Source organism: Ornithorhynchus anatinus, chromosome 20 (genome assembly GCF_004115215.2).
Source record: "Ornithorhynchus anatinus isolate Pmale09 chromosome 20, mOrnAna1.pri.v4, whole genome shotgun sequence".
NCBI classification, from domain to species: domain Eukaryota; kingdom Metazoa; phylum Chordata; class Mammalia; order Monotremata; family Ornithorhynchidae; genus Ornithorhynchus; species Ornithorhynchus anatinus.
This window is the reverse complement of record NC_041747.1, coordinates 13,672,526-13,681,914: the sequence shown is the minus strand read 5'-3', so window position 1 is coordinate 13,681,914 and position 9,389 is coordinate 13,672,526. Positions and strand designations below refer to the sequence as shown.

The 9,389-nt window shown below is 47.3% G+C and overlaps 1 protein-coding gene across 3 annotated transcripts in view; it reads left to right on the top strand.

Annotated features, from left to right (window-relative positions):
• The first annotated feature begins 1,733 nt into the window (after positions 1–1,733).
• LONRF2 (LON peptidase N-terminal domain and ring finger 2) overlaps positions 1,734–9,389 on the top strand; it is a 91,646-nt gene continuing 83,990 nt past the window's right edge. For 2 of the 3 annotated variants that reach the window (XR_005661162.1, XM_029048247.2), the window contains exon 1: positions 1,758–1,854. The gene's annotated coding sequence lies outside the window, so the exon portion shown is untranslated. Of the gene's footprint in view, positions 1,855–9,389 lie in introns of all 3 variants that reach the window. The other variant, XM_029048245.2, reaches the window with a different exon arrangement.

The window sequence follows — 9,389 nt, the reverse complement described above, 5'->3', positions numbered from 1 at the left end:
AAGGACAGGTGTCTTGAAGGCAGAAGGAAATCTCCCTCTCTCAAAGAGAGACCAGGTTTGGAGATGTAGATTTGGCAATCCTCTGCGTAGGGGTGGTGGTTGAAGCCACGTGAGCAGAGGAGTTCTCTAAAGGAGTGGGTTGCAGATGGAGAGAGGAAGGGGACCCAGAACTGAACCCTGAGGTCCCGCCGCAATTATGAAGTGGGAGGCAGAGGAGGAGCCCGCGAGTGAGACTGAGCGGCCAGAGAGATAGGAGGAGAACCAGGAGAGGACACTGTCGGTGAAGCCGAGGCTGGAGGATGTGACTTGCCCAAGGCCACCCAGCAAGCTGTGGGTACATTCGGGATTAGAACCCAGGTCCTTGTGAATCCCTGGGGGCTGCTCTTTCCACTAGGCCATGCTGCTCCACCTTAAAGGATGGTTCTTTTAAGATCCATCCCAGGCCTTTCTCTCCTCCAACTAAGTTCTCCATGTGGATGGGGATCCCCAGACCAGAAGCCGGGCCCCGCACAGACCAGACTCCCTTCCCACCCCCGTATCCGCTGCCCAGAGCAGGCCCCCTCAGGCCTCTTTAGAGCCCGATGGTGAACGTGGAGACCTCTCAAGCCTACGGCACGGCTTAGGGCTTAGTGGATAGAGCCCGGGCCGGGGAATCAGAAGGATTCCCTGGGTTCTGATCCCGGCTCTGCCACCTGTCTGCTCTGTGGCCTTGGGCAAGTCACTTCACTTCTCTGGGCCTCAGTTACCTCGTCTCCAAAATGGGGATTAAGAGCGTGAGCCCCATGTGGGACAGGGACTGTGTCCAACCTGATTAGCTTGTGTCTAGTCCAGTGCTTAGAACAGTGCTTGGCACATGGTAAGCACTGAACAAGTATACCCTCATCATCGTCATTATTATTGGCGAGAATCACCTCACGGCTAAAAGGACCGACTGCTCATTTTGGAAGCAGGGACTTGAATGGGGAGTGGGCGAGGACTGTCAGCTTTCAGCCCTCCTTGGAAACTCTGATGTGTTTTCCAAGCCGGGGAGTCTCCTAAAAGGCCCAGCTCCAGCCCCCAGGGGACTGAGCTGCCCCTCCGCCCCAGCCAGCTCGAATCCCCGTCTGCCCAGAAGCCTCCCCGGCCACACAGTCACCATCCTGCTCCCTGAGTTCTGCTTTTCCGAGTATACAGATCAACGTACATTTTATTGACCCGAGTGGGGAGAGCTTCCCTCGTCCGATCCGTAACGCACCAGATCCACTGTCGTAAGTACAACTCTGAGGAGGAGTAACTGCCAAAAGCCTTAATGACCGCCTATGTTATCACTTAACAGAGTTGGTACAGAGTAACCGTAACGCGGCGTACAAGGAACTGAGTCTTTTCCGAAACCCCCGGCGTCTTAGAACAATCTTCTTACTTTGGCTAAAGGCTTCTGATCCGGCCCTTGTTTTCATTGAAAATTGTGCGTGTTGAGCCATTTTCTTCAGGGGCGTATATGAGAGCAGCCAGGGTGGATTCCTAGCGTTCATTCGTTCAGTCGTATTTATTGAGTGCTTACTGGGTGCAGAGCACTGTACTAAGCCCTTGGGAGGGGACATTAAGAACAACAAGCAGACAACGCCCCGCCCACAACGAGCTTACAGAGCAGCGGTAAATTCTAGAGCCTTGGTTGTTTGTGACGAGCCTGTGAGAACCAGCGGCCTCGGTGACCCAGAGCTGAGCCAGGTTCATCCCGCCGTCTGTTGCCCACTCCGTGTGTGGGCAGTGCCAAGGGGTGCCAGCCCACATGGCCCTGGAGGAAGTGGCTCTTATGGCTTTTGGGAAATACCGGCCCTGCCGTGCAAGAAAACCTTTGCAAGATTCAAGAGTCAGGTGGGCCCGACTGAATTTTTCATGCTGTACTGGGTTCGGCCCCTCTCAGGACCACACATGGAGAGTTTCCAGTACTCTGCCAGTCACGTCTACTGAAGGGAGAGTCAAGCAGAGGCCTACCCGTTTCATGCCTAGCTCGGGCAGTGGCAAGCAAGTGGCAGGCCACCTGCTACAAGTCCAAACTCACCTGTGCTGGGCAGCAGCGGCAAGGGAGAGAGTCGAGGGTGGAGACTCAAGTTGACTGTGTGGAAGGAGGCAGTGATAAACCACTTCTGCATTTTTACCAAGAAAACTCTAGGGAGATGCTACCAGAACAAAGGCAGGTGGAAGTGGGGCGTTCTGGGAGAGCTGTGTCCATGGAGTCGCTATGACTCAGAGACGACTCGACAGCAGAAGACAAGTCTGGGTTCGGGTGGGCCAGGTTGAACCCCGGAAGGCCGCGTCCTAGCAGGGCCGACTGTCAACCTCCAAGTCGGGAGGCGGACCCAGCCAGAAGAGACCCGGGCCTGGAGGGGGGCCTGGCGCCTTCCCTGGTCCTCTGCCCCAAGCCCTTCAGGGCACACGTGGGCATGTCATCGTCCAACCGAGTCCCTTTGTGGAAGCTTCTCCCTTTCAGAGCCTCATTGAAGGCACACGAGGCCGAGAAGCCTTCCCTGACTAAGCCCCCCTTTCCTCTTCTCTTCCTCCCTTCTACATCACCCTGACTTGCTCCCTTTATTCATCCCCCCCACCCAGCCCCATGGCACTTATGTACATTTCTCTCATTTATGTATTTCTGTTAATGTCCGTCTCCCCCTCTGGACTGTAAACTTGTTGCAGGCAGGGAATGTGTCTTTTTAGTGTTGCATTTTACTCTCCCAAGCTCTCAGTACAGCAGTCTGCAGACAGCGCAGATAGTACAGTAAATAACGATCGAATGAGTGAATAGTCACCCGGCAGTGGTCATCCTCATGCCCGGAGAGGATTGGGTAGGCACACAGCCGCTCACCGACGTTGTCCTACGCCGGTCACTGCGCCTTCTGAAGAGGAGTCCCAGGCCTCACGCCCAAGACTTCTCTCCCGGCTCCCAGATAGATCTGGTGCTTGCCCACCTGAGATTTGCTTTAGGGTGGGGTTGGGCCCAGGCCAGATCCATCTGGAAGGCAGAAGTTCGGCCGGCTTAGGGCTCAGCTGTGAGGGAGGCATTGCAAAGACTGGGGAACTCTAGAGTTAGGGAAAGAATATAGAGTCAGGGGCTTTCGGGTGCCTTCGGTTCCTGACAACTAAATGAGTCGCAGAAACAAAAAAAAAAGTCTTTTAACGGAGCTTACTGTAATCATTTTGATGAAGTCACTTTACAAGAAGGATCACAACAACAAAATTCATTTTAACATCTTTTGTCAAGAAGGGAAGGGGGAAAAAATCCAACCCAAGGATGCCGTGTTTTGTATCATCATCATCAGTGGTATTGATTGAGAACTTGTGTACTGAGCACATGGGAGAGTACAGTGAAACAGAGCTGGTTGAAGAAGACGATGATAAAATGGGAGTTTTAGTTTAGAAACAGCTCAAAGAGCTTTTAGTAACCATCAAGTTACTAAAATTTTAGAAGCTCAGGTAAAGTATTTGCCTGGAACTGAAAAGAAGACCCTGGGTGGCCAAATGGTAAAGCAAAAGAGGTCTTCAAAGTAGAAGGATTCATCTTGTGCAAGTGGAAAGCTTACGTGTCTACCTCCGCTATTACATTCTACTCTCCCAAGGGCTTCGTACGGTGCTCTGCACACGGTAAACGCTCAACAGATGCCTTTGATTAATTGAGTCAAGTGGAAACTCATCAAGATTGGCAGATCAAATGCAAACAGAAAATTCATCCCCGAAAAGAACTCCCAAGAGCACCTTGCAAGGGATGCCAAAGTAAATAATGCCGGATTTTTCAAATTAGCGGTGCTATTCAATTCCAATGGGAAGGGTGCCATTGGAAGCAAAGGGCTAGGGCTGGCATTCCGCTGAGTTCCCTAGATCTCTTTTGATGAAGTAAGATGTGAGAAATGTGCCATCAATGACACTTTTTTTTTTTCCTTTTTCTTTGGAGCAGGCAGGTCAGGAAAACTAGGTCAAACTGTGGTTACCACACAGATATCTCATACCAAGTTGATAAACTAGATTTAGTAGCTTATCAGGACTGAATGATATCCATCTGAGAATTCCAAAGGCACTCCCAAAGGAGGTTATGGAATTCCTGGCCAGAAAATGAAATGGATTGTTCCAAACAAGTCCTCTATTAGCAAACTGGTATAAATAGGTCACATTAAAAGGTGCCGGAGGTAATCCTGGCAATTGGAGGGTGGTGAATTTCACTTTTATACTTGGCACATTGATAGAATGTATAATAGACTGTAGGACCACTTACTCTGCTGTGGGAAAGAGAAATCCTGCCTCACTGTTCTGTTGGAGTAATTTGAAGACTTATTGAACATGTGAATTGAGGACAGAAACTCTGAAATTCCTCTTTCTGACTACAAGCTCCTCACCTGCCTTCTCTTCCCCAATCCCACTCCCTGCACATCTGTCCTGTATCCCCACAGAAATCTCCAGTCCTTTGACCCTGCCCCCTCAATTTTATGTCCTCATATACCCAAATTACCTTCTCTTGACACACAAATTCATGCCCTCAACAAATACCACTAACTGACTGGAGCCTTCCCCAAACAATTGATATCACCCTAGGTTAGGCAACCCAATAATCACTCTTAGAATTTAAGCATTGTATTTCAGTATTTTATTTGGATTCTTATTTAATAATAATAATGTTGGTATTTGTTAAGCGGTTACTATGTGCAGAGCACTTTTCTAAGCGCTGGGGGAGGTACAGGGTAATCGGGTCGTCCCACGTGAGGCTCACAGTCTTAATCCCCATTTTCCAGACGAGGTAACTGAGGCACAGAGAAGTTAAGTGACTTGCCCACAGTCACACAGCTGACTAGTGGCAGAGCTGGGATTCGAACCCATGACCTCTGACTCCCGAGCCCGGGCTCTTTCCACTGAGCCATGCTGCTTCCCATAGTCTGTTATTTATTCTGATGTTTTATCCTGACCAGTCAATCCACCAATCATATTTATTAGGCACTAGAGGTAATTGAACTACTTCGTTATAGTCTTTTATGCTTACTCTAAGTTTTGTCTGTCTGTCTCCCACTAAATCATGAATTCCTTACTGTCAAGGAGTTTCTTCTGTTGTTGTGTCCCAAGAGCTGAATACATGGCTTTTCTCTCAAAAGGCACTCGATTTTAAGGTTCTCAAGGGAAAGGATCAGGTCTATCAACTCGGTTGTACTATCCTAAACCCTTAGTACAGTACTCTGGCCACAGTAAGCACTCAATAAGTACCATAATGATAGCAATAATAAAGATTATGGTACTCATTATGTGCTTACTATGTGCCAAGCAGTATTCTCAGCAAAGGGGTAGATGCAACTCAGGTTGGACACAATCCCTGAACTACAGAGGACTCGCCCTCTTAATACCCCCTTTACCGATGTGGTAACTGAGGCCCAGAGAAGTTAAGTGACCAGCTCAAGGTCACACAGCAGACAAGTGTTGCAGTACGGATTAGAACCCAGGTCCTTCCGATTCCCAGGCCCGTCCTCCAACCACTTAGCCACAACGCTACCATTGGTTGATTGATTTGTAATAAATACCACCGATTCATTTATGGATTGACTACAGAATATAAACCTGACTTAAAAGGCAAGTAAATAACTGGCCACTTTCCAAGATGGAGCACTAATAAATAGTGGTGTTCCCCACTGATTGAGGTTAAGACCAGTTTTCCATAAAGTGATCCTAAACCATCAGGAAGAGAAAATGTCCAGGAAAACCTGCATTTGCAGACAGTGGTGACTTTTTGCAGGTGGTGAAGTGCTGTACAAATGGAGATAACTTGCGGGAAGGTTTTCTAAGGTGAAGAGAGTGGAGAAAATCGACATCAAGTTTCCCTTTGAAAAAGGGCAGGGTAGTGTAGCTAGGGAAGAATAGTACAAATCAAACTTATAGGATTGTGAACTCTGAACAATCAGTCTTAGATCAGGAAAGCAATTTTTGTGTCATTGTTGACTGTTCCCTGAAATTGCTCGTCTGATATGTCACAACAGACAAAAAGGCCAGTAAAATGTTGGGCACTATTAGGGAGGCCATCAAAAAGGCATGGTTTTGACCCCGTATGAAATCGTGATTTTTTTACACATTTGTCCATATACTGAATTATCTGGGCTATTTCCCCTAGCTTCCTGCTTTTACACTGCTTCATCATTTCTCTTGCCTTATGCTGTTGAGTCGTTCTGATCCATAGCGACTCCACGGACACGTCTCTCCCAGAACGTCCCACCTCCACCTGCAGTCGTACTGCTAGTGGATCTGTAGAGTTTTTTGGTAAAAATATGGAAGTGGTTTACCACTGTCTTTTTCCACACAGTAAACTTGAGCCTCCATCCTTGACTCTCTTCCATGCCACTGCTACCCAGCATGGGTGAGTTTTGACTTGGGCAGATTGCCTTTCACTCGCTAGCCACTACCTGAGCTAGGGATGGAACGGGTAGGCCTCTGCTTGACTCTCCCTCCCATAGCCCAGGCTGGTAGAGGACTGGAAACTCGCTAGGTGCGACCCTGAGAGGGCCATCATTTCTCTGACTTTCACTATTTGTAGGTAATTTTCTTTTCTCTCCCCTATGAGATTGTAAGCTCTTTGAGGGTCGGGAACATGTGCCTTGTTATTGTTGAAATCTCTAAAGCACTTAGTGCAACCTACCACTCACTAGACACTCGATAAATTCCATTTTCCATTGACTGTTTTTCCGACAGACATGTTCCCTTTGGGAGCTAAGGTGCAGCAAACAAGTAGCTGGGCAGAAGTGCAGTAAAGGCTTTACCTCAGCAAACGACGTATTATTTGCCCTGGGGAATCCCCCAGGCTGGGAACTGCTGAGCCCCCCACCATCCGTCAGTCATATTTATGGTCAGGAAATGGGTCTGTTTATTGTTCTACTCTCCCAAGCATTTAGTAAGGTGCTCTGCACACAGAAAATGCTCAATAAATATAAGTGAATGAACTTACTGACCGCTTACTGTGAGCAGAGCTCTGTTCTAAGCGCTTGGGAGAGTACAATATAGCATTATAACAGAGACATTCCCTGCCCACAATGAGCTTACAGTCCAGAGGGGGAAATAGACATTAATAGAAATAAATCAGTTACAGATATGCACATGCAATCAGTGGCTGGAGCTCCAGGCTTTTTCTTGAATCTCCTAGATGGCCCATCATCTCCTCTCAGAACTTCTGACCCCATCCTTTCATATATTATCAAATCACTTGTCTCCCTCCCTGACCGCTGCCTTCAACCATAAACTTTCCTAAAGCGTCTTCCCCACTGGTTTCAAACCCTCTCTTGAACTGGTAGAATTGGGTAAGAACCATAAGTTCTGCATAAGAAGCAGCCTGGCCTAGTGGATAGAGCACAGGCCCGGGAGTCGGAAGGTCATGGATTCTAATCCTAGCTCTGCCACTTGTCCTCTGGGTGACTTTGGGCAAGTCACTTAACTTCTCTGGGCCGCAGTTACCTCATCTGTCAAATGGGAATTAAGACTGTGAGCCCCATGTGAGACAGGGACTATGTCTAACCTGACTAGCTGGTATCTACCCCAGCGCTTACTACAGTGCCTGGCACATAGCCACTGGAGGTTCTTGAGGAGTAGGGAAACGTGGCCTGAACATTTTTGTAGAAAAATTATCCAGGCAGCAGAGTTAAGTATGGATTTTTAAGAGTGGTGAGACTGGGAGGCCAGCAAGGAGACTGATATAGCAGTCGTGGCGGGATAGGATAAATGCTTGGAGTAACGTGGTAGCAATTTGAACGGAAAGGAAAAGGAGGATTTTAGCATGTGCTGAATGTAGGACTGACAGGATTCGGTGACGGATTGAATATGTGGGTTGAATGAGAGAAATGAGTCAAGAATAATGGCAGGGTTACAGGCTTGTGAGACGGGGAGGGTGATGGAGACGAGAAAGACAGTATGTTTTTGGATGTGTAAAGTTTGAGGTGTTGGCAGGACATCCAAGTAGAGATGTCCTGAAGACTAGAGGAAATGCAAGACTGCAGAGAAAGAGAAAGGATTGGAGTTAATAGATTTGGGAATCATCTGCCTCGAGATGGTAGTCGAAGTCATGGGAGTGGGTGAGTTTTTTTAAGGGATTGGGTGTAGATAGAGAAGAGAGGGAGACCCAGAACTGAACCCTGAGGGACTCCCTCAGGGGGAGGGAGGTCGAGGGAGGAGGTCGTGAGAGAGACTGAGAGAGAGTGAGCGGTCAGAGAGATAGGAGGAAAACCAGGAGAAGACAGTGTCAGTGAAGCCAAGATAAGATCATGTTTCCAGGAGAAAGTCAGTTTACAGATGAAGTTTAACACCTAGCCCCAAAGTCTTTTCCTTTTCTTGTGAGAATGGCAACTAAAACTTGATAGAGCCTAAGATACTAAACTCTCTGATTAGATGGAAGTAATAGTCTTTATAAAATCATCAATCAGTGGTATTTAAGTGCTTACTAGGTGCAGAGCACTATACTAATCGCTTTGGAAAGTACAATACAACAGAATTAGCAGAAACGAACATTATTAAGTATTAAATGCTTACTGTGTACTAAACCCTGGGAGAGAAAACACAGGTAGGAATTAGACATTTAGCACCTTCATCCCCTGCAGCCAGATGAAAGATTCTGCAATATGTTTTACTTAGAGGGTTTTAAACAGATCAAAGGAATCCACATTCCCTCTTGACAATTTGAATCTTTCGACAGGGAAGATCAACCACTAAGCAGGATCACTTGGTAAATGCTCCTGTGCAGAAAGAGTAAAATAAAAATTCCATATATTTTTGTGTAATTGGTCTTCCCTAGCCACACAGTCCTGACATGGTACGCCCCACTTCTTTGCCGGGTTTACAAAACGGAAGAGCTCCATAATGCAAAATCAACCAGTTCATCAGTCAGGAAATCGAATAGTATTTATTGAGCATCAGCTGTGTGCAGAGCACTCTACTAAGTGCCTGGGAGTGTAATACATAGAGGCAAAAGACATTCATTCATTCCATCATATTTACGGAGTGCTTACTGGGTACAGAGCACTGTACTAAGCGCCTGGGAAAATGCATTAAAGTAATAGACAGTCTCTGCCCCCAACGAGTTCACAGTCTAGGGAGGGGGAGACAGACATTATTACAAGTAAACAGACATCAATATAAATGAATTACAGATATATACTTAAGTGCTGTGGAGCGGCAAGAGGGGGAAAGAGCAAAGGGACTGAGTCAGGGTGATGCGGAAGGGAGTAGGAGATGAGGAAGTGACTTGCCCGAGGTCACACAACAGACAAATGGCAGAGCGGGGATTAGAACCCATGCACCTCTGACTCCCAGCCCCGTGCTCTATCCACTAAGTCATGCTGCTTCTCACCTTTTAAAGAAAGGTATCAAAGAAGAAATATGGGTAAATGAAAACAATTAGGTATTAG